Below are 25,967 nucleotides of genomic sequence, written 5' to 3'. Positions count from 1 at the left end.
TTATAACTTTTGAAATTATCAAGCAAAATTAAAATTTAATTAGAAAATATCCTTAAATAAGGCTAAAATAACTAAAATATAGCTAGATATAGCTATATTTTATAGCTAAATAACTAGAATATAGCTGAGACAGATTATCTTCCAAAGAGTCCTGATAAAAGGTGTGATAATGTAAAGTATTATGCTATGCATAATATTATGTAAAGAACTCTATCAGAATTGCTGACTTCCTCAATTTTGGGTAAAAAGTTTGAATTCTGTAATCCCATACTCATTGTGATGGCAATGAGATTTTCTTTACAGAACCTTCTGATGGCTCTGTAATCTCACAAGTTTAGAATACCAAGCTATGTAGTAACAATATTTTCCTAAGTTTGAGTTGAGAGGAAAATTACCAGGATTTGCGACCCCCAGAAACAGAAAAAATCCTTGATGGTGGAGACTTTTTTTTTTTTCCTCCCTCTTCATGTTCCACAGGGAGCCCCCTGAGCCTGTAATTCTGAACCCATACACTGATTAAACCCAACTTCACTGGTACAATTTTTAAATTCTAAGTTTTTAAAACAAAGTTTAAAAGTTTCAAAAACTAGAATAAAGCTTTTGATTAATATGGCCTAAAAACTCTATCCTGTGATGCTCTTGTAATTTCTTTTTCAAATGTTTGTGGTTATAGAAGGAATGTACTTTAATTCATGATGAGTGTGTGAGAAATCAGTCTTATTTGTGCATTGTTCCAATGTGTAAGGATGTTTTTGGGTTTTCACAACGACTGAAGACCTTATTAGAATTAGTATCTGGAAACCAAAGGTACATCCTATAATGCAGGGGACAGATGTATACCTGAAATCCTGGATAACTGTAGGATCCTTTGTTTTTAAAAATATTACCAGAATATGTGCAGCTGTACACTGTATGTATAACCCTGTTGCACCGTTCACCTGGTGTATACATGCCATCTCAATATTAGCTTTTCTTTATAAATAAATATAAAGCTTTTCTTTATATCTCTCTTCTCCAGTTTCTGGATGGTCCAGTTGCTATTGCTGCAAAACAAACTACCCCCAAACTTAATGATACTCACACCAACCCTTTTAGTATAGTTCACATAATCAGTAGACCAGAAATTTGGACAGGGCTTGGCCGAGGAATTCTTTTGCTTCTTGTATCTTCAATTGAAGTCATTCCATGGTACCCAACTGTTGGATAGGCTGGTGTGCAGGGCAAAAGGTGATGTCCCTGCTCTTCTGGCTTCCTGACAGTGGTGGCTGGAAGGCTGGGCTTAGCTGGCACTATTGTCTAGAGTGCCTACACATGATGTCTCCTGCATGGTGGTCTCAGTGTTGTCAGAGTTCTTATGTGGTAGCGGGCTTTTCCAAAAGGAGTGTCCCAGGAGAGCTGGGAGGAAGGTGTATCACCTTTTGTGACTTAGGGTTCAAAACCATACAGTATCACTTCTAGCACATACTATTGGTTGAAGCAGTCACAAACCCACCAGATTCAAAGCATGGAAAAAATTTCTATCTCTTAAAGGGATAAGCATCAAAAAATTTGTGGCCATTTTTATAAACTACAACTTGAATTTATTCATTTAATATTGAGTGTCTAATACAGGCTAAATACCCTGCTGGGCTTAGGGATAGTGAACCTAGGAAATAAAACACATGCCCTCATATTAGGTGGGAGAAAGACATGAAAACAGAATGGCACAAATAACTACATAATAAAAGTAAGTGCTGTGAAGAGCTAACCTGGTCTGGGGCTCAAGGGAAGAACTTCCTGTAAAAATCATGTTTCAGCTGAGATCTGAAGGACGAGCAGAATGTAGCCAAGCTGGGGAGGGGAGGAGCAGACATTCAGGCTGAAGGAAGATGGCCCGGGAAGGCACAAGGTGTTCAAGGAACAGAGAGATGCTATATGGCTGGACCTTGAGAGTAAGGTGGAAGTGACCCATGTCTTGTATCCTTTTTACAGGATTTTGTAAGTTATCACAGAAGAAATGACAAATGTTTTTATCAGGTAAGTTGAGACCTGATCAGATCTGAAGTTTTACTGTAACTTTTTTTGCTTGCTTTGGGCCCCAACTGAAGGGAGTTGTCTTAGTCATAATCAGTTTATAGCACAGCATCAGTGATGCATGCTAGGCCCTTTTCCTCTTTTTATATCTTTTCCCCTTCATCTTCCTGCTTCTATTTCCCTTCTTCCATCAAAGGCTGCTACTCTAAAGTGATTAACATAAATCCTTGGCAAGGTATGTATCATTCAAAGATACGGTGTAATTTATGTATTAGGTGTGCCTTACATTTACATAGAGTATTAAGTGCTAGCTCTTGTTTTGTCTCTCTTTTTCGCATTCAACATTTTATCCCCAAAGTCTACACTTGAGGTAATGGTTAAAAGCATGACCTCTCAAAACTAGGATTTCTCCATTTAAACCTTGGTTCTGCCACTTTTTAGCTATGTGATCTTGAACAAATTACTTCACCTCTCCGTACCTCAGTGTCCACATTTAGGAATGCGATAATGCAGCATTGGGTTGAATAAAGGTGGTGCAGATAAACAAAGGGCATGGCAAACAGTAAGTGATGTTAGCTAGTATTATCAGTCAGGGTTAGCTAGTATTATCACTACCTAGTAGTTAAACCAAATATTTGCTATCATCATCTAGTTCATTGTTTCTGACCACTGAATAGGATTGTCATATGCCTCCACCCCATTTGTTTTATGTAGTTCCTTGATGATGGACAACAGACTCCAATTCTCTGTTATACCATTTCTCCCTTATAAACCTATACAAGAGTTTCTCTGAAGAACACACAAGTAATACTGGCAAGTCGCAGGGTGTGTGCCTACCCAGTTCCACTAAATACTGCTAAATTGATCCCTAGGATGGCTATGGTAGTTTATACTCTCACCTAACTGATCAGGGGTACGAAGGCCTGGACATCTGGGGACAGTTCAGGACAATCTTGAATATTCTGTGACTCTCTGGGGATGGGGGCAGGGGAGACGAGGCTTTCTTGGCCTGCATTGAATCTTCACTTCTTGTTCTGCCCACTCCTGCTTCCTTCTCCTCCCTGCCACAGATGTTGGTTCCTAGGGCACTCCCTAATAAATATTCTGCATGCTAAACTTTGCGTCCTGCGGAACCCAACCTGAGACTTCATGCTATTTTTCAACTGAATTTTAAAACCTAATTTTATGCAATTATGTTAAATTACTTGAATGCTCAATCTCAAAAAGCTACAACATGCCAATGAGAAGACCACCTAATTTGGTCACACCATTGAAATAATTGTTTTTAGGAAAATACATTCTATTCTTTTTGTTCCGCTTCCCCTATTTTTGAAAAACTAGTTTCTCCCTGCAGCTCTATTAAAGGAAGTAAAATATTGAAGGGTAGCAGAATATGCCACCCCAAATTATGCTTCCTTTGGCATAAGGATTATTATTATTATTATTTTTTTTTTAATATTTATTTATTTATTTATTTATTTATTTATTTATTATCTTTGGCTGTGTTGGGTCTTCGTTTCTGTGCGAGGGCTTTCTCTAGTTGAGGCAAGCGGGGGCCACTCTTCATCGCGGTGCGCGGGCCTCTCACTATCACGGCCTCTCTTGTTGTGGAGCACAGGCTCCAGACGCGCAGGCTCAGTAGTTGTGGCTCACGGGCCCAGCTGCTCCGCGGCATGCGGGATCCTCCCAGACCAGGGCTCGAACCCGTGTCCCCTGCACCGGCAGGCGGACTCTCAACCACTGCGCCACCAGGGAAGCCCCATAAGGATTATTTTGAGAAACGGCAGACACAGGAGAAGCTCTAAAACCAGTAGAAGTTACCCTTTTGTAAGAGTAATTTACATTAGAAAGGGGGCCTGTACTAGGAACAGAGTTATTGCCAGAGATAACAGTCACCTGAGGTGCTTACCTACAAGGCAAGGCAACATTTGTTTGACAAATATTTCATTTCTTCTTTTCACCTTCTGGTGAATTGCCTTCTCTTCCTTTGAAACGCAGACCTTTATCACTTTCATTAGGTCAGGATGTTATATAAGCCTCAATTGTCTGGCTGCCTTTTGAGTCTCACATCTTTGGAATGCTCCTTTGTGTAAGTACATAATTAAAATAGTGTTTTTCTCCTGTTTATCTGTTATGCCAATTTAGTTCTTAAGTCAGCCACAGAACCTAGAAGGGTAGAATGGAAAAGTTTTCCTTCCCAACAACATTAACAGGCTAAAAATTGATTTTCTGACTCTAGCAAGGGTACTATGTTTATCAAAACTGAAATTCCTTGTTTGTAAGGAGTTATCTACAAGTCAGTGAGTTATATTTCTGATACTGATCTAAAAGAAAATACAGATCTTCCTTGACTTATGGTGGGGTTATATCCCAATGAACTCATTGTAAATCAAAAATTTCCTGAGTTGAAAATGCATTTCACACACCTACTAAACATCATAGCTTAGCCTAGTCTACCTTAAAGATGCTGACAGCTAAAAATTTTCACCTGCACTCTGGTTCTATAAGAATCAAGTCACTAGCCACTGCAATTGCTGACTTTCGGCACACCCTGAAAGGAGTTCAGGGAGATGAGGAATGAGGCACTCTGTGCTCTGAGAAAAACTGGCAGAACAGGGCTTTTTTAATAATTTTTTTTTTTTTTTTAAGTTTTTTCCTTTGTGATGAGAACTTTTTTTTTTTTTAATTAATTAATTAATTTATTTATGGCTGTGTTGGGTCTTCGTTTCTGTGCGAGGGCTTTCTCTAGTTGTGGCAAGTGGGGGCCACTCTTCATCGCGGTGCACGGGCCTCTCACTATCGCAGGCTCTCCTGTTGCGGAGCACAGGCTGCAGACACGCAGGCTCAGTAATTGTGGCTCACGGGCCCAGCCGCTCCGCGGCATGTGGGATCTTCCCAGACCAGGGCTCGAACCCGTGTCCCCTGCATTGGCAGGCAGATTCTCAACCACTGCGCCACCAGGGAAGCCCAGAACAGGGCTTTTGATAGTTAAATACTTTCAGAAGATTTTATGAGCCCAAATGCTTGCATCTTCTCATATCTAGAAGAACACTAAAATCATTAACAGACATCTGCCCCTTGTGACCAGCAGCAACCTTCTCGTGACTAGCAACATTCTACCAAAATGTATGCTTGATTGCACGTAACCCCCTTCACTAAAATTATATACTGACCACGCTCCCACCTCTTCTGAGCAGTTCCTCAGAACTATCTGAGGGGTTGTCTCCTGGGCTCTAGTCCTCATTTTGTCCAAATAAAACTTAAACTCATGTTGTGCTTTCTTTTTTTTTCAGTCAACAGTTTGGCAACTAATGAAGGGACCCAGAGCAGGCTTCTCTCCTTTGCCTGAACTCTACAAGGAACCAGAGTTTGGTACCAGCAGAGGCCTCTTGTGCCCATTCACCTCCCTCAGAGAGTCTAGACGAATTTGGGTGAGTGTCTCTTCCCTGGCTCTCGGCTCTCCCATATGGGTTGATATCCTGAGATTTATCTGGCAGTATGTAACAGTACCTGGCCCCTCAGGTGAAAGACACTGTTGAGAGGTGTGCCCACCCAGCTGAAAGACACTGGGGAAGGCGCCCACCCTGTTGAAAGACACTGAGCTGTCGGGGATGAGTGTTTAGGTAGAAGGCTGATCTGACACCTCTCCTCAATTTGGCTGCCTTACTGAATTTGTCGGGATAAGAGTGAAGATATTACATGAGAGCTTTGCTCTGAAGAAGGAGGATAAGACTGCTTCCGGTCGGTTAAGACTTTCTTAGGAAACTGAGAAATTTACGGGAGTGGTGGAGGCAGAATCCTCACACTGCGCAGTGGTCCCACAGGGCAACCTGCCTATTAATTAAAAGATGTGCTCATCCAGGGATCATGTATAAGAATTGGCCATTCAATGATCCGAGTACCAACGATGGTCTTAGACGACCAAAGGGAGAAACTGAGACACGTCAGAGGGCTGCGATGACTCTAGAGTGGCGCCTAGAGGAGTTAAGCTCGCAAGCAGCACACTGGCCCACACACAATCTCATTAGTAGATTTTATCCCCAACAAATTCAACTCTAAGGTGGGAAATAGAGCTCTCAAACAGAGAAACAAGGGGTGTCAGAAAACCAGCCTCTGACCAACACCCCAGCCAAGTTTATAAACAGAACTTACTCTTACAAGCACTTACCTAATTGGGCATTAAAGGAGAATCTTGCCCAGAAAATGGCCAAAGTGGACTCTTTATGGCAGACACAGTTGTTAGAGAAAGCTGGCATGATAAAACACCTTTCCAGAATTCTGACCCTGAGGGAACAAGTCCTTCTAGGAAAACTTGCTTTTCTCTCCCAATGCCTTGAGATGTAAATGTTCTACCAGGGCTCTCAGGAATACATACCTAGACGACTGTAATTCCTGAGACTGAGGGAAACAAAGGGGTGGGGGAGAAGAGGGCTTTTCAAATTTAACTTATTCCAAATGTTATTTATAAACTAATGAGTTTTATATTGTAATGCCTAATTCATGACTAAGTTTTAAAGTGAAGTTGAGACCTCTGCTTGTGTCTTTCTATATGTCTATGTGTGCATTATAAATATGTCTTTACCTTTGGATGGTATTATCAAAATTAATTTGTAAATGAGCTGTACTTAATTGGCTTAAAGGAAATTAAGTGCTTATATGAATTCTCAGAAATATAAAAGGAAACTGCCAGGATGAATTTCAGGTTCACATGAACTGGGAAATATTCATTGTTACTATCTGGTATTAAAGTTTGTCAATTTAATTAGTATAGACATGTCTTTAGAATCATCAATATTAAGTATAATACTTTTACTGTATCTAGGTTTAATAGAAGTCAGATAAGATCTTATATGTGTTGCAGATTTGTCAACAAGAAAAAACTTGGTATGATTTTTATAAAAAAAATGTAAATGAGGTGAGAGCTTTTGGGTAAATGTCTTAGGAGTAATTATGTTTTAGGAATGTCTACTTAAAAATAATCTCTCCAGATATTTGGTAACTTGAAATTTTAGAGTTGTGCTAAATTAAATGATGAAAGTTTATTGAATAGCTAGGTCATTCCCAAATAAAATGAGGTACTGAAACACTAATTACTAAACATTGGCTTCTATTTACAGAGAAACTAAAGATATTTAAGACTATTGATAAATATGTTTGGTGCCACAATGAGATTTTCTACAATAAAGCACATATTTTTAGAAATTATTATTGGTATTTATGTTTGCCAATCTACAGAATGCTAACATAAAAGACAGTTCATATTTGCTTGCTCCTTAGTTTTCACTAGAAATTAAGGTTTTGAAGAGTTGAGTATTCTAGTTTAAATATGTAATTAAAGCTACCAGAAATAATTAGGGAAATATTTCAGTATACAGTAGCAAAGTAGGATGTGGGTTTTCAGTGAAAGAAGGTATGAAGAATAGAATTGCATTTTGTTAAGGGAAAAGAAAGTAATTTTGTCCTAGAGATGGTTGTTTCTGCATGGGAAAAAAATAAGAGACAAACTAATACTGATACAGAAAGTTATGGAAAGTTTGTGGAAAGGGACCCCGAGAAAAGAGTTTTGTGCAAGGTCAGGATTGGCTAAGTTTAGAATAAATTTAATTAAGTAAATGAATTGTTATTAAAAGTAGGCTGATGCAAGACTGGAGTTCAGTTTTCTTTCTGTTAAGAAAACAAAGTTTTTTTTAGACTATTGAGCTGCTTTTATAACAGAACTTAAGTTTCTTTACCTTTTAAAGTTTATCTTTTAAGTGATCTGTTCTGTATTTTCCTTTGAAATCTTTTGTCACATTGCTTAAGTGAATATGTATTGTTTCACGGTGATCTATGGTCCTATTTGACCAAGTGTTTTAAAACCTTTCTGACATTTTTTTTTTTTTTTAATGTTTCAAGGTATTTCTTTTCCTTTTTTTTTTATTTTTAATTAATTAATTTATTTACGGCTGTGTTGGGTCTTCGTTTCTGTGCGAGGGCTTTCTCTAGTTGCGGCAAGCGGGGGCCACTCTTCATCGCGGTGCGCGGGTCTCTCACTATCGCGGCCTCTCTTGTTGCGGAGCACAGGCTCCAGACGCGCAGGCTCAGTAATTGTGGCTCACGGGCCTAGTTGCTCCGCGGCATGTGGGATCTTCCCAGACCAGGGCTCGAACCCGTGTCCCCTGCATTGGCAGGCAGATTCTCAACCACTGCGCCACCAGGGAAGCCCCTCTGACATTTTTTGACAAACTTCCCAAATCAAATTCCAGTGAAGTTCCTTTGACCTCTGGCTAACTTTTGGGATGCTTCAAAAGGGTCCCTGAAACCTCCCAAAGAGAGATATTAAACTAATTAGGTTCATTGGTATGTTAAATTACATGAGAAGCATTGTCAAATGAATAATAAATCTTCTTAGGTTATATTGTATGGGTAAATGTTATTAATATAGATATTCTAGAAATTATATGGAATTCCTAAAAATCAGTAGGCCTTGGTAAAGTATTATCGGTCATAATGCTAGTTGTTATCTTAAAATGTTTTATGTCATAGCAGTAACCAAGTTTCTTTGTCAATTGCATTGTAATTAGGTCTCTAACCGTGCCTTAAGTCTTGTCATTCATAGACAGTTATTGTTTTACTCTCATGCCCTTGCAAAAATGCTTCCTCTTCAAGAATATTCATAGCAAGAATATGCACTTTTTGACAAGTGCAGGCTTCTGATAACTTTCAGATTATACTGCTGATGGGTAAGAAATTAAAGAATTCTAATGGAAGATCTCTTGGCTTCATAAAACTTAACAAAAAGGATTAGTTACATGAGACAGTAAACTGGTGAATATGGTTATAATTTTTTATGGCTTCTGTCTGAAATATTATTGGCTTTTAATCTTTATTTTTCCAGCTATAAGGAACCCTTCCCCTTAAGCTAATTATGACTTACATCAATTTAGTAAATTATACCTTTGTAAGCAGAATTGAAACATATATCCTTTCTCTCTACCTGATCCCTCCAGAGATTGAAAACTCTTGGATTACCAGGAGGTTTATCAGGTAAATTAGGAAGGCCACCTCTTAACAGGTGCAGGAATCTCAAGGTATTTTGAGGACCTTGAAAAGGGAGAGATTCACTCAAAATTTTCCAAGGCAAAATCAGTGACAAGCCCTTGGCATAGCTTTCCTACCCTTGAAAGGCCTTTTAAAAATTTAATTTGAGATTCCTTAAAAAGTTCCAGCAAAGCCAACTTTAAAAGAACCTATATGATCAATTACACTTGTATATCATCAGGCCAAATTTATTGAAACCAGACTTATTTTGCAAACAAGTTAGTCTTATTTTGGCTATATTTTGTAGAAATGAGGGTAATTTTAGAGAGAAAAAGATTGTTTCAGTGGACATTAAATTATAGTTTTGTTAGTTGAGGTCTTTATTTACTAAGACCCACTTCCCAGTAGCTCCTCGCTGTTACATTATTGTAAAGTTTAATTGAATTATTTTAAGGACACTCTAAGTTTGTTTCTGAAGTTTACCTCAGTAATCTATCTTTGGATGAAGATAAGATGCCCCTGGTGCACACGGCCCGGCGGGGATGGGAAGCGGGTGGCGGCTGCGGAACCGGCAGAGGCTGCCTGTTTCATAACCACCACTCCTCCTTGCTGACTCGCGGGCTGCGAGGCCTGGGTCGGGTCGGGCTGCGCCGCGGGGGCCGCTCGGAGTGGAGGCCGCTTGGGGGCGGGCGGGCTGGAGGCGCAGTTGACTGTTGAACACAGGTTGGAGAAACGTGCAGCAACCACGAGTTGAATAGAACAGAGGAGGGCAAAAAATAAAGTGCTTTGTTAGCATGCTTGGAGGGAACACAGTAAGGAAAATTGCCAGCAGAGGTGTCTAGATGGAGAGGATAGAAATGCATGTTTGAGGGGAAGGAGAATCTGTTCTTCCAACACAGATGGGCAGTACCCTCAGGGGTTCAGGTACATGTGCTGATTTCTTGGCAGTTTAGTGTGGAAACCATTGATCACCTTGTCCTCATTTCTACTTGTTCTGAGTTGTCGAGGGAGCGTGCCCAAATGAGCAAGGTATCGCAGCAGAACATACCCCGGGAGTGAATGGAATAAGTGTCATCCATACTCAGGCTCATGCCAGCGGCTTACAGCAGGTTCCTCAGCTGGGGCCCGCCGGCCCTGGGGGCGGAGGCAAAGCTGTGCCTCCAAGCAAGCAGAGCAAAAAGAGTTTGCCCGTGGATCGCAACAGTGACGAGTATCGTCAGCGCAGAGAGAGGAACAACATGGCGGTGAAAAAGAGCCTGTTGAAAAGCAAGCAGAAAGCGCAGGATACGCTGCGGAGTGAATCGGCTCAAGGAGGAGAATGAATGGTTGGAAGCAAAAAAAATTGCTAAGGAATTAAGTGTACTGAAAGATTTATTTCTCGAGCATGCACAAAACCTTGCAGATAACGTGCAACCCAGTAGCACTGAAAATATGACACATTCTGATAATGCAGGACAGTAGACCTCACCCCTTCCAAACGTCACAGCTTGTGGCTTGAAGTTAAAGGTGTGACTACCTACACCACTCATATCAGTGGCTGAATCTCCATTATTCAAAGATCCATTGAAGGTTGTTTTCTAGGATCAGTACTGAAGAGTTGATTCGCTAAAAATGTTAGCCATGAAATTTGAATATCTGGTTTTAAATGATAAGGATTTTTGTGGGGATAAAAAAAATTTAAAGGTATTTGGTAAAAAAAAAAAAAAAAATGCCCTGGAGCTTGATGCTTTTAATAAATCCTGACTTCCCAAGGTGGGGGGGGGGGGTGGGGAAGATGCCCCCATGACCTGCAACCAGGAGATTATGCATCCTGGAAAAGACATCATTTAAAGGACTATCTCCAGCCTAAATGGGAGGACCCTTATCAGGTACTTTTAACCAGCTCATGCACAGTAAAACTAAGGGAATTGACCCCTTGCATTGGACTGGCCTATGGAGAGGACTGCTGACCTCAAAATCATCTTAAAAGCGATGCTTAAACAGAGGAGAAGCTACCAGACCAGGATGAGAAGACTACATCTGAAGTCGACAGCTTACCTAAGATGATGGATCAGGCCTGTATACCAATTACTTTGATAATTGCTCACACTTTTGCTTACAATCCAAATGTATTTCTTTCCTGGGACTCCCTCACTTGGCCAATCAATCAGACTTGCTCTAACCATCACCAAAAATATAAATTTTCTTTTAAAGGTACTCAAATTCAATCAGAGCAACAAGCAAATTTTCAGCCAAAGAATATAACTTCCCTCAGTTGTGTGCTGGATTTATATGGCTAACATCAGGCTATGATTTTTAAAGCCCTCCCCCTTTGGTTGGGAACAATTAAACCATACTAAGGATTACCAGCTTAATAACACTAGGAAACTGGGCTGGGTGCCTTATGAATAAGCCTATATATCACTTCCCTTAAAGATAAGAATTGGTACAGAACAGACTAAGTCAAATGACCTGGGGATATACTGGGTTGCACCTAATGGAAGTTCTTGGCTTAAATTCTTACTTATGACCTTACTAATACCACTAGCTAGATTACTTGTATTCTGCTTATTTTACAATATTGTTGTTTCTTACATTACCAAATGTGTGAATGAACCTCTGATAAAGTGATGACTAAGTGACTTGAAGCAGTTGACCAGACATATAGTTCTGTATAAGATCAATGATTGTAATAGTAACTCTCAGTATGAGAAGAAGAAACAAGAGGGAATCATTTCTAGGACCATAACGGACTAGTAAGACAGGTGGTCCAGAGGCTTTTGGCTACAGTTAATAGGGCCTAATCCAGTGATAGCACTTTGAGTGGTATCAATGAAATACTTGCCTGACCTAGGAATGAACATTCCATGCACCGTGGGACAAAATGGTCATGAAATGCCTCCCAAGCCATCGTCAAATTTATGACCATGAGGGGCACTGCCAACTAAAAACTGTTGCTCGCTATCTGGTTCTGTAAGAATGAAGTCACTAGACACTGCAGTTGCTGACCTTCGGCACACCCTGAAAGGAGTTCAGGGTGGAGATCAGGAATGAGGCACTCTGCTCTGGGAAAAACTGGCAGAACAGGCAGGCCTTCAGATAGTTAGATATCTTCAGGAGAAGATTTTATGAGCCCAAATTCTTGCATCTTCTCAAATCTAGAAAAACACTAAAATCGTTAACAGACATCTGTTCCTCATGACTAGCAGCAAGCTTCTTGTGACTAGCAATAAGATTCTGCCAAAATGTGTGCTAGATTGAATGTGTCTGTCTTCACTAAAATCACATGTATACTGACCTCCCCCGCTACCTCTTCCGAGCAGTTTGTCAGAGCCATCTGAGAGGCTATCTCCCGGGCTATAGTCCTCATTTTGTCCCATATAAAACTGAACTCACGACCCTCGTGCTGTGCATTTTTTTTTTCAGTTGACAGAATTCAGACACTTACGTTAGCCTAAAGTTGGGCAAAATCATCTAACACAAAACCTATTTTATATGTTGACTATCTTGTGTAATTTATTGAACACTGTATTGAATGTGAAAAACTAAAATGTTGTAAGAGTCTGGAGTGGTTGTAAGAGTATTGGCTGTTTGTTCTTGTGATTGCACGTGTGACGGGGAGCTGTGGCTCACTTCTGCCCAGCATCATAAGAGGGGGTATCATACCACATATCACTAGCCAGGGAAAAGAGCAAAATTTGAAAAATGGTTTTTACTGAATGTGTATCAGTTTTACACCATCATAAAATCCAAAAATCTTAAGTTGAACCATCCTGAGTCGGGGACCGTCTGTGGTCCATTATTTTAGACTCAGTAGGAATGCTAGTCAGAATAGTAGCATAATGAAACTAAAGACTAGTAAGTCATCTTTCAGTTGAGCCCATCTGAGAATCACTCAAAAATATCTTATTGGGATACAAGTCTTTGCCCTTATATGTGACCTTAGGCCATTAACTTCTGAGGTTGCATTGGTGTTGTTAAAAAGGCAAACTGAGGCATATTAAAAATTTTAAGAGTTTGTGAGCAAAAGTCAGTTCAAATTGGGCAGCTCCAAATGGTAGGTGGTTAGGAGTTCTCTATCAACAAGAGCTGGAGAGAGACTTTTACAGAGAAAAGGCAGAAGCAAAGCGAGGAAATTGACTAAAGCTTAAAGCCTACTTGGCTACTTGTGATTGGTTGTCCTTAGGTTACAATTTTATAACCTTGAGGCATTTACAGGCTTGATTTTGGTCTGCTTACATAGGCTGCTGTGGCATTAGAGCCACCTCATCTAAAGGCCTCCTTTTTTTTTTTTTCATTTTTATTACAGTGTTTGTTTATTTATTTCTCTTGCATGCCATGATTATTTTTAAACATTTATTGGAGTATAATTGCTTTACAATGGTGTGTTAGTTTCTGCTTTATAACAAAGTGAATCAGCTATACATATATCCCCATATCTCTTCCCTCTTGCTTCTCCCTCCCTCCCACCCTCCCTATCCTACCCTTCTAGGTGATCACAAAGCGCTGAGCTGATCTCCCTGTGCTATGCGACTGCTTCCCACTAGCTATCTATTTTACATTTGGTAGTATATATAAGTCCATGCCACTCTCTCACTTCATCCCAGCTTCACCTTTCCCCTCCCCGTATCCTCCAGTCCATTCTCTAGTAGGTCTACGTCTTTATTCCCGTCTTGCCCCTAGGTTCTTCATGACCATTTTTTGTTTTTGTTTTTTAGATTCCACATATATGTGTTAGCATATGGTATTTGTTTTTCTCTTTCTGACTTACTTCACTCTGTATAACAGACTCTAGGTCCATCCACCTCACTACAAATGACTCAATTTCGTTTCTTTTTATGGCTGAGTAATATTCCATTGTATACATGTGCCACATCTTCTTTACCACTTCATCTGTTGATGGACATTTAGGTTGCTTCCATGTCCTGGCTATTGTAAATAGAGCTGCAATGAATATTGTGGTACGTGACTCTTTCTGTTTTTTTAAAAAATTTATTTATTTATTTATTTATTTTTGGCTGTGTTAGGTCTTCGTTTCTGTGTGAGGGCTTTCTCTAGTTGCGGCAAGCAGGGGCCACTCTTCATCGCGGTGTGCGGGCCTCTCACTATCACGACCTCTCTTGTTGCGGAGCACAGGCTCCAGACGCGCAGGCTCAGTAGTTGTGGCTCACGGACCTAGTTGCTCCGCGGAATGTGGGATCTTCCCAGACCGGGGCTTGAACCCATGTCCCCAGCATTGGCAGGCAGATTCTCAACCACTGCGCCACCAGGGAAGCCCATGACACTTTTTTTTTTTAATCAGTCATCAGTTTTTTACACATCAGTGTATACACGTCAATCCCAATCGCCCAATTCAGCACACCACCATCCCCACCCCACAACGGTTTCCCCCCCTTGGTGTCCATACGTTTGTTCTCTACATCTGTGTCTCAACTTCTGCCCTGCAAACCGGTTCATCTGTACCATTTTTCTAGGTTTGACATACATGCGTTAATATACAATATTTGTTTTTCTCTTTCTGACTTACTTCACTCTGTATGACAGTCTCTAGATCCATCCACGTCTCAACAAATGACTCAATTTCGTTCCTTTTTATGGCTGAGTAATATTCCATTGTATGTATGTACCACAACTTCTTTATCCATTCGTTTGCTGATGGGCATTTAGGTTGCTTCCATGACCTGGCTATTGTAAATAGTGCTGCAATGAACATTGGGGTGCATGTGTCTTTTTGAATTACGGTTTTCTCTGGGTATATGCCCAGTAGTGGGATTGCTGGATCATATGGTAATTCTATTTTTAGTTTTGTAAGGAACCTCCATATTGTTCTCCATAGTGGCTGTATCAATTTACATTCCCACCAACAGTGCAAGAGGGTTCCCTTTTCTCCACACCCTCTCCAGCATTTGTTGTTTGTAGATTTTCTGATGATGCCCATTCTAACTGGTGTGAGGTGATACCTCATTGTAGTTTTGGTTTGCATTTCTCTAATAATTAGTGATGTTGAGCATCTTTTCATGTGCTTCTTGGCTGTCTGTATGTCTTCTTTGGAGAAATGTCTATTTAGGTCTTCTGCCCATTTTTGGATTGGGTTGTTTGTTTCTTTAATATTGAGCTGAATGAGCTGTTTATATATTTTGGAGATTAATCCTTTGTCCATTGATTCGTTTGCAAATATCTTCTCCCATTCTGAGGGTTGTCTTTTCATCTTGTTTATGGTTTCCTTTGCTGTGCAAAAGCTTTTAAGTTTCATTAGGTCCCATTTGTTTATTTTTGTTTTTATTTCCATTACTCTAGGAGGTGGATCAAAAAAGATCTTGCTGTGATTTATGTCAAAGAGTGTTCTTCCTATGTTTTCCTCTAAGAGTTTTATAGTGTCTGGCCTTACACTTAGGTCTTTAATCCATTTTGAGTTTATTTTTGTGTATGGTGTTACGGAGTATTCTAATTTCATTCTTTTACATGTAGCTGTCCAGTTTACCCAGCACCACTTATTGAAGAGACTGTCTTTTTTCCATTGTATATCTTTGCCTCCTTTGTCATAGATTAGTTGACCATAGGTGCGTGGGTTTATCTCTGGGCTTTCTATCTTGTTCCATTGATCTATGTTTCTGTTTTTGTGCCAGTACCATATTGTCTTGATTACTGTAGCTTTGTAGTATAGTCTGAAGTCAGGGAGTCTGATTCCTCCAACTCCGTTTTTTTCCCTCAAGACTGCTTTGGCTATTCGGGGTCTTTTGTGTCTCCATACAAATTTTAAGATGATTTGTTCTAGTTCTGTAAAAAATGCCAGTGGTACTTTGATAGGGATTGCGTTGAATCTGTAGATTGCTTTGGGTAGTATAGTCATTTTCACAATATTGATTCTTCCAATCCAAGAACATGGTATATCTCTCCATCTGTTTGTATCATCTTTAATTTCTTTCATCAGTGTCTCATAATTTTCTGCATACAGGTCTTTTGTCTCCTTAGGTAGGTTTATTCCTAGATATTTTATTCTTTATGTTGCAATGGTAAATGGGGAGTGTTTTCTTAATTTCACTTTCAGATTTTTCATCATTAGTGTATAGGAATGCAAGAGATTTCTGTGCATTAATTTTGTATCCTGCTACTTTACCAAATTCATTGATTAGCTCTAGTAGCTTTCTGGTAGCATCTTTAGGATTCTCTGTGTATAGTATCATGTCTTCTGCAAACAGTGACAGCTTTACTTCTTTTCCAATTTGTATTTCTTTTATTGCTTTTTCTTCTCTGATTGCTGTGGCTAAAACTTACAAAACTATGTTGAATAATAGTGGTGAGAGTGGGCAACCTTGTCTTGTTCCTGATCTTAGTGGAAATGGTTTCAGTTTTTCATCATTGAGAATGATGTTGGTTGTGGGTTTGTCATATATGGCCTTTATTATGTTGAGGTAAGTTCCCTCTATGCCTACTTTCTGGAGGGTCGCTATCATAGATGGGTGTTGAATTTTGTCAAAAGCTTTCTCTGCATCTATTGAGATGATCATATGGTTTTTCTTCTTCAGTTTGTTATTATGGTGTATCACATTGATTAATTTGTATATATTAAAGAATCCTTGCATTCCGGGGATAAACCCCACTTGATCATGGTGTATGATCCTTTTAATGAGCCGTTGGATTCTGTTTGCTAGTATTTTGTTGAGGATTTTTTCATCTATGGTTATCAGTGATATTGGCCTGTAGTTTTCTTTCTTTGTGACATCTTTGTCTCATTTTGGTATCAGGGTGATGGTGGCCTCGCAGAATGAGTTTGGGAGTGTTCCTCCCTTTGCTATATTTTGGAAGAGTTTGAGAAGGATAGGTGTTAGCTCTTCTCTAAATGTTTGATAGAATTCGCCTGTGAAGCCATCTGGTCCTGGGCTTTTGTTTGTTGGAAGATTTTTAATCACAGTTTCAATTTCAGTGCTTGTGATTGGTCTGTTCATATTTTCTATTTCTTCCTGGTTCAGTCTTGGAAGGTTGTGCTTTTCTAAGAATTTGCCCATTTCTACCAGGTTGTCCATTTTATTGGCATATAGTTGCTGTAGTAATCTCTCATTATCCTTTGTATTTCTGCAGTGTCAGTTGTTACTTCTTTTTCATTTCTAATTCTATTGATTTGAGTCTTCTCCCTTTTTTTCTTGATGAGTCTGGCTAATGGTTTATCAATTTTGTTTATCTTCTCAAAGAACCAGCTTTTAGTTTTATTGATCTTTGATATCGTTTCCTTCATTTCTTTTTCATTTATTTCTGATGTGATCTTTATGATTTCTTTCCTTCTGCTATCTTTGGGGTTGTTTTGTTCTTCTTTCTCTAATTGCTTTAGGTGTAAGGTTAGGTTGTTTATTTGAGATGTTTCTTGTTTCTTAAGGTAGGGTTGTATTGCTCTAAACTTCCCTCTTAAAACTGCTCTTGCTGCATCCCATAGCTTTTAGGTCATCGTGTTTTCATTGTCATTTGTTTCTAGGTATTTTTTGATTTCCTCTTTGATTTCTTCAGTGATCTCTTGGTTATTAAGTAGTGTATTGTTTAGCCTCCATGTGTTTGTATTTTTTACAGATTTTTTCCCTGTATTTGATATCTAGTCTCATAGCATTGTGGTCGGAAAAGATACTTGATACAATTTCAATTTTCTTAAATTTACCAAGGCTTGATTTGTGACCCAAGATATGATCTATCCTAGAGAATGTTCCATAAGCACTTGAAAAGAAAGTGTGTTCTGTTGTTTTTGGATGGAATGTCCTATAAATATCAACTAAGTCCATCTTGTTTAATGTATCATTTAAAGCTTGTGTTGTGTTTCCTTATTTATTTTCATTTTGGATGATCTGTCCATTGGTGAAATTGGGGTGTTAAAGTCCCCTACTATGATTGTGTTACTGTCGATTTCCCCTTTTATGGCTGTTAGTATTTTCCTTATGTATTGAGGTTCTCCTTTGTTGGGTGCATAAATATTTACAATTGTTATATCTTCTTCTTGGATTGATCCCCTTGATCATTATGTAGTGTCCTTCTTTGTCTCTTGTAATAGTCTTTGTTTTAAAGTCTATTTTCTCTGATATGAGAATTGCTACTCCAGCTTTCTTTTGATTTCCATTTGCATGGAATATCTTTTTCCGTCCCCTCACTTTCAGTCTGTATGTGTCCCTAGGTCTGAAGTGGGTCTCTTGTAGGCAGCATATATGGGTCTTGTTTTTGTATCTATTCAGCCTGTCTATGTCTTTTGGTTGGAGCATTTAATCCATTTACATTTAAGGTAATTATCGATATATATGTTCCTATTACCATCTTCTTAATTGTTTTGGGTTTGTTATTGTAGGTCTTTTCCTTCTCTTGTGTTTCCTGCCTAGAGAAGTTCCTTTAGCATTTGTTGTAAAGCTGGTTTGGTGGTGCTCAATTCTCTTAGCTTTTGCTTGTCTGAAAAAGTTTTAATTTCTCTTTCGAATCTGAATGAGATCCTTGCTGGGTAGAGTAATCTTGGTTGTAAATTTTTCCCCTTCAACCCTTTAAATATGTCCTACCACTCCCTTCTGACTTGCAGAGTTTCTGCTGAAAGATCAGCTGTTAACCTTATGGGGATTACCTTGTGTGTTATTTGTTGTTTTTCCCTTGCTGCTTTTAATATTTTTTTCTTTGTACTTAATTTTTGATAGTTTGATTAATATGTGTCTTGGTGTGTTTCTCCTTGGATTTATCCTGTATGGGGCTCTCTGTGCTTCCTGAGCTTGACTAAGTATTTCCTTTTCCATATTAGGGAAGTTTTCAACTATAATCTCTTCAAATATTTTCTCAGTCCCTTTCTTTTTCTCTTTTTCTTCTGGGACCCCTATAATTTGAATGTTGGTGTGTTTAATGTTGTCCCAGAGGTCTCTGAGACTCTCCTCAATTCTTTTCATTCTTTTTTCTTTATTCTGCTCTGCAGTAGTTATTTCCACTATTTTATCTTCCGGGTCCCTTATCCGTTCTTCTGCCTCAGTTACTCTGCTATTGATCCCTTCTAGAGAATGTTTAATTTCATTTATTGTGTTGTTCATCACTGTTTGTTTGCTCTTTAGTTCTTCTAGGTCCTGTTAAACGTTTCTTGTATTTTCTCCATTCTATTTCCAAGATTTTGGATAATCTTTACTATCCTTATTCTGAATTCTTTTTCAGTTAGACTGCCTATTTCCTCTTCATTTGTTAAGTCTTGTGTGTTTTGACCCTGCTCCTTCATCTGCTGTGTGTTTTTCTGTCTTCTCATTTTGCTTATCTTACTGTGTTTGGGGTCTCCTTTTCACAGGCCACAGGTTCGTAGTTCCCGTTGTTTTTGGTATCTGTCCCCAGTGGCTAAGGTTGGTTCAGTGGGTTGTGTAGGCTTCCTGGTGGAGGAGACTAGTGCCTGTGTTCTGGTGGATGAGGCTGGATCTTGTGTTTCTGGTGGGCAGGTCCACGTCTGGTGGTGTGTTTTGGGGTGTTTGCAGCCTTATTATGATTTTAGGCAGCCTCTCTGCTAATGGATGGGGTTGTGTTCCTGTCTTTCTAGTTGTTTGGCATAGGGTGTCCAGCACTGTAGCTTGCTGGTCATTGTGTTGATCTGGGTCTTGATGTTGAGATGGAGAGATCTCTGGGAGACTTTTGCCATTTGATATTATGTGGACCTGGGAGGTCTCTTGTGGACCAATGTCCTTAACTTGGCTCTCCCACCTCTGGGAGACACAGCCTTGATGCCTGGCTGGCACACCAAGAGCCTGTCATCCACATGGCTCAGAATAAAAGGGAGAAAAAAGAAAGAAAGAAAGAAAGAAGATAAAATAAAATAAAATAAAGTTATTAAAATAAAAAATAAAAAATAATTATTAAAAAAATTTAAAAAGTAATAAGAAAGAAAGAAAGAAGAGAGTAACCAAACCAAAAAACAAATCCGCCAATGATAACAAGTGCTAAAAACTATACTAAGAAAACAAAAAAAACCGGATAGACAGAACCCCAGTACAAATGGTAAAAGCAAAGCTATACAGACAAAATCACACACAGAACCATGCACATACACACTCACAAAAAGAGAAAAAGGGAAAAAATATATATATCATTGCTCCCAAAGTCCACCTCCTCAATTTGGGATGACTCCTTGTCTATTCAGGTATTCCACAGATGCAGGGTACATCGAGCTGATTGTGGAGATTTAATCCGCTGCTCCTGAGGCTGCTGGGAGAGATTTCCATTTCTCTTCTTTGTTTGCACAGCTCCCGGGGTTCAGCTTTGGATTTGGCCCCTTCTCTGAATGTAGGTTGCCTGAGGGCATCTGTTCTTCGCTCAGACAGGATGGGGTTAAAGGAGCAGCTGATTCGGGGGCTCTGGCTTGCTCAGGCCGGGGGGAGGGAGGGGTACGGATGCGGGGCGAGCCTGCAGCGGCAGAGGCTGGTGTGACGTTGCACCAGCCTGAGGCGCGCCGTGTGTTCTCCCGGGGAAGTTGTCCCTGGATCACGGGACCCTGGCCATGGCGGGCTGCACAGGCTCCTGGGAGGGGAGGTGTGGATAGTGACCTGTGCTTGCATACAGGCTTCTTGGTGGCGGCAGCAGCAGCCTTAGCGTCTCATGCCCGTCTCTGTGGTCCGCGCTGAGAGTGCGGCTTGTGCCTGTTTCTGGAGCTCCTTTAAGCAGTGATCTTAATCCCCTCTCCTTGCGCACCTCAAAACAAAGAGGCAAGAAAAAGTCTCTTGACTCTTCGGCAGCTCCAGACCTTTTCCCGGACTCCCTCCCGGCCAGCTGTGGTGCGCTAACCCCTTCAGGCTGTGTTCACGCCACCAACCCCAAGTCCTCTCTCTGTGATGCGACCGAAGCCCGAGCTTCAGCTCCCAGCCCCCGCCCGCCCAGGTGGGTGAGCAGACAAGCCTCTCGGGCTGGTGAGTGCTGGTCGGCACCAATCCTCTGTGCGGGAATCTCTCCGCTTTGCCCTCCACACCCCTGTTGCTGTGCTCTCCTCCGTGGCTCTGAAGCTACCCCCTCCGCCACCCGCAGTCTCTGCCCACGAAGGGGCTTCCTAGTGTGTGGAAACCTTTCCTCCTTCACAGCTCCCTCCCACTGGTGCAGGTCTTGTCCCTATTCTTTTGTCTCTGTTTTTTGCTTTTTTTGCCCTACCCAGGTACGTGGGGAGTTTCTTGCCTTTTGGGAGGTCTGAGGTCTTCTGTCAGCGTTCAGTAGGTGTTCTGTAGGAGTTGTTCCACATGTAGATGTATTTCTGATGTATTTGTGGGGAGGACGGTGATCTCCATGTCTTACTCTTCCACCATCTTGAAGCTCCACTAAAGGCCTCCTTGTTTAACTAATTTAACTGTGTAATAGGACTTGTCTCTTGCCAGAATTATGAGAACTATGAGGCTTAGTCAATAATTATACTTTAAGGCCTTCAGAGGTGTTAAAAACCACAGACCCAAAATAGTCACTTATGCTAAGCTTTATGTTACCAAACTCAGACTTAATTACAGTTTTGGCTCTCCAGAAATCAAATTTTCAACCAATCAGGAATTGTCTGATGAACACTAGTTAGGTAATCTGCCTGATAGACTCCTGCCATCCCCTAAAGGAAAGAAACCTTTTGATAACCAACCCTCTTTTATGTCTAGTATAACTTCCTTGTTCCTGCTGCTTTTTGCCTATAAAAGTCTTTCATTTTGTACAGGTCCTCAGTGCTCCTTTCTGTATCCTAGATTGGATGCTGCCTATTTCATGAATCATTGAATAAAGCCAATAAGCTCTTTAAAATTTACTCAGTTGAATTTTTTTTTTTTGGCCACACCATATACCATGCGGGATCTTAGTTCCCTGACCAGCGATTGAACCCGCACCAGCTGCAGTGGAAGTGCGGAGTTCTAACCACTGGACTGCCAGGGAAATCCCCGAAAAATTTTTTTTTTTTAATAAGGGTAAACACTGCATGAGGCAACCTTCTAGGAATCTTCAGTCTGAGCCCATTTTGCCTACTGGAAATGTTCCTATAACTGTGTCTATACTCCCCAGTGCTCTGTCCACTATTACTATAAAATGTAACTAGTCCAAAAATTGAGATAACATAAGACCACAGAGGTGGGAGCCACTGATTCTGCCTGTGGATGCTGGGGAAGATTTTACAGTGGAGGTAATTCTTATAGGTTTGAGCCTGTTGTAGAAAGATGGTAAGAGTTTTTCATGCTGCATAATTAAAAAATGATGTCAACAGGTGATTCTGGCTTGCCCTTTTTGCAGGGAGTTCTTGCTGACTCTCTCCTCCTCTCCCCTTTGAGAATCAGAAAATTTTAAACAGGCCAGCACCTTCTGGAGGTGATCTAGTGTGAGAATGCTGCCAGATAGGGATGATCTACATGGATTGAGACTACCCAACCTAATCAGAACTTCTCTCTTGGGCTGTGCCGGGAAGTAAAAGGAGGACTATAGATAACGAGAGCCAGAGCTCCAGGAATAGGACAGGATTAGAGGGGAGGGATCACTAGATGAATGCCTCTGAGGAAAAAGAAGAGTTAATAAAAATTATTGGGTCATTGTTGGAGCCTGGCTTGGTAGCCAAGAATGTGACTTCTTTTGCTTCTGGCTTCCTTACTTTTTAATGTATGTACTAAGATCCATCACATAGTACAGTAGATAAAAAATGGCCAAAAATCCACTGGAGCTCCTGCCTTCAAGAGGTAGGTCTGTTTCCCCATCCTTTTCATTTAGATTGGCCTTCATATACTGCGGAAGAAGGAATGTGAGATTTTCCAGACCTTAAGAGGTTTTGCACCTTTCACTCATCTTTTTCCACTTCCACCATGTGAACAAGCCTCAGCTACACTGCTACAGAGGTCATGTGGAAGAGACTGAGGCTCTCCAGCCAACAGCCTACCAACTGCCCAACAGGTAAATGTGTCCATTTAGACCATTCAGCCCTAGCCAGCCCATCAGCTGACAGTTGATGAGTGAGCCTAGCTGAGACAGGCAGAAAAACTGCCCACCTAAGCCCAGCTAAAAAGCCCAACCTGCTGACTTGTGAACTAATAAATGATCATTGTTTTAAGCCATTAAGTTTTGGAGGGATATTTTATGCAGCAAAGGCTGAGTATATTGCTATTATTTGAAACATGAAAGAGCATAAAATATTTGCCATGGAAAGAAGTTTGACTTTTTTTTCCATTTATTGCCATTTTTTCAGAAATGATCCTCTTTCAAATTAGGTAAAATGTAGCTTTCTTAATTGGATGTAAACAGTGGGACAATTTAGGAGAGTGAAGTACTGAGATAACCAGCGCCTGAACTAAGGTAGTGGAAGTGAGTATGCTAATAAAAGAATAGGTTAATGGGTATTTCAGACTTCTAGGTCTGATTCCTGAGCCGGGCTATTGATGACATTTTCATTTTACAAACATTTCCTGTATTGTGAATAATTAAAGATTTGTGTGCCAATGATTGTCCTGAGAATCCCAATAACTGAAGCTGCTGAAAAATCCCAAATTGTGCAGTAACTTGGTTTTTACCCTTCAAAGCACTGGTCATATAAGTGAAGACAATAATTCAAATAAGCTTGTGCACATAAAATTTCAAAGAAGGTTAAAAAAAAATGATGGGAACAACAAACTATGAAAATGTTGATTGAGAAAAAGACCACAGGCTAGAACTCAAGTTCATTTCCCAGCATTTTGCCTTTCAGAGAAAGTTATATGATAGGACTAAATTTCAATAGAAAATTTAAAATGTTATGTATTACTTTATGATCCTAAAATAATAAACTTTGATTAGAGACAATGTAGGAAATTACATCAAAGTAAAAATTAGGGAATTTAAACACCCATATTCCTACCTGCCAGAGATAACCATTATTAACATTTTGATGTATATACCATAAATCTTCTATATCACACACATACCTACACAAAAGTACATATGTACATATATGTGTATTTTACCCAATTTAGATCATAATGATTATATTGCTTTATATGTTCCCCTTTTCTCTTATTATGAGCATTTCCTATCCCTTAAGAATATGAATTTTAATGTTTGCATGGCATTCTGTTTTATGGGTATATCAAAATATATCTAATGTTGGAAGATAATGTTCTAATTTTCCAAAATATGTGTGACGTTTAGGCACATAATTTTTGGATATATCTCTAATTAGTCCTATAATTAAATTCCTAGATGTGTGATTACTAGGTACAGTTTATGAATGTTGTCAAGGATCGAGACACATATTGTCAAATATTCTTTTAAAAAGTGCCGATTTTGAACTTGCACCTTTATTCACTAGGTATTGTCATAAATGACAATAATTTATAAGACTTCCAGGATACATATGATAAGTAGACTACTTGCATCTATGAACATAGAGTCAGCGCAATTTAAGTTGAAAGCCAGAGTAATGACCTTGATGCTTTATGAGACTTCAGAGAAGTGGACTAAGATATTTAGTAATGTTCAACAGAAAGTATAATCAAGCATTCCATTCCTTGGGCATTCTAGTTAATCAAGGGTTTACCCTCTGTCACTTCTTTTACAGTAAAACTGAAATTATATAGAAACTAGTGTTCCAGTTACTACAAGAATTTTCAGTCACTCTAAATACAGACAGAAAAAACAAGTAAAACAAAATATCTGACGGTGGAGAAGAAACTTAAAGCAATGAACAATCATGGAAACAGCCAAGAAGAGCCAGAGTTATCTCTCTTGATAATTACATCCCCTACATTCTGAACAGTTATTTCCTGGCAGAAGGAACTCTAGTGGTCTGGCTCTGTCTCTAAAGTCCAGATATTCTGCACAAGATCCAAGGCTGCTGTAGAATCAACAGGGCGCATAAGGGAAAAAAAATTAAGGAATAAATGTGAAAATAGTGGGAAGAAAAGTGGAAGACTCCATAGATGATGGTGGTTCAGGGATATAGTGGAGTAAAGAAGTAGCAATACAAATGTCACAGTAACAGTGGCAGCAAGCAGCCAAAACACTGATGGAGAGAAGGAGGGAAGAGAGAGAACATTAAATAGGCTTGCTCTTTATGGAGAAAGAGAAAAGTGGTGGGAATTTGGGTCAAAAAGGCCCTGGATGCAACTTTGGATTGAATAAAGGGATAGGAATTATTTGTAATTTTGAAGTAAAAATCACATTTCAAAACCTTCAGTTCTTGTCACAAGTTCTTCTATATTTTCTCAAAAAATAGCTGATATTTGCGTTCCTGGGGAACACATGTCTGACCAGGATTCCTTGAAATAATTTCCTTTAATTTTTTTTAACAGCTTTGTTGAGATATCATTGACATATAAAATTGTATATATTTAAGATATACAGCTTGATGTCTTGATATACATATACATTATGAAATGATCACCACAATCATGCTAATTATGGACAAAAAAATGTTGCCTGTCATTTCAGTAAACAACAAATGTTGCCTGCCGTCAGCCACTGCAGCTGCCTTTGACAGTGCACCCTGAGTGGAATTCACAACGGAGAAAAATAGGATACTGGTCCCAGATAAGATTCATATCTAAGGTATAATTTCCAAGAGCCCAGAATCTTGCATCTTTCCATACATAAAAAAGTACTAAAATTCTTAACTTGAGATTTCTGGTTTTTTTTTTTTTGTAATTAGTAGTAATCTCTTGATGTTGGACTACATGTTTTTTTGTTTTATTTCCCAATAAAAACTCCTATATATCCTGGCTCCTCCCTTACCTCTCCAGAACAGTTCCTTAGAGCTATCTGAGAGGCTGCCTCCCGAGCTATAGTCCTCAGTAAGGTCCCAGCATAAAACATAACTCACAACTTTTAGGTTGTGCATTTTTCTTTGGTCGATATATAACATATATATTACTTCTACATAGTTACCATTTTGTGTGTGTGGTGGTGGGAAGGGGATTTAATCCTCAACAAATTACAAGTATACAATTTAGTATTAACTATTGTCACTATGCTGTACATCAGATCTCCAGAAATTATTCATCTTGCATAAC

General features: G+C 39.6%; 1 long non-coding RNA gene and 1 pseudogene across 2 annotated transcripts; both read left to right on the top strand.

The window, feature by feature from the left end:
* The first annotated feature begins 989 nt into the window (after positions 1–989).
* On the top strand, positions 990–25,967 carry LOC309624440. The gene is made up of 4 exons (XR_014241924.1): positions 990–2,016; positions 4,032–4,102; positions 5,307–5,444; positions 25,390–25,967. It is a non-coding gene; the product is annotated as an uncharacterized lncRNA (long non-coding RNA).
* LOC309624387 (CCAAT/enhancer-binding protein gamma pseudogene) lies at positions 10,054–14,299 on the top strand (annotated as a pseudogene). The gene has a single exon. The product of its transcript is annotated as a CCAAT/enhancer-binding protein gamma pseudogene (transcript).

Source organism: Balaenoptera borealis, assembly GCF_965194805.1.
Source record: "Balaenoptera borealis genome assembly, chromosome: 2".
In the NCBI taxonomy this organism is placed as follows: Eukaryota; Metazoa; Chordata; class Mammalia; order Artiodactyla; family Balaenopteridae; genus Balaenoptera; species Balaenoptera borealis.
The sequence above is the reverse complement of the archived record's forward strand: the minus strand, read 5'-3'. Positions and strand labels throughout refer to the sequence as shown.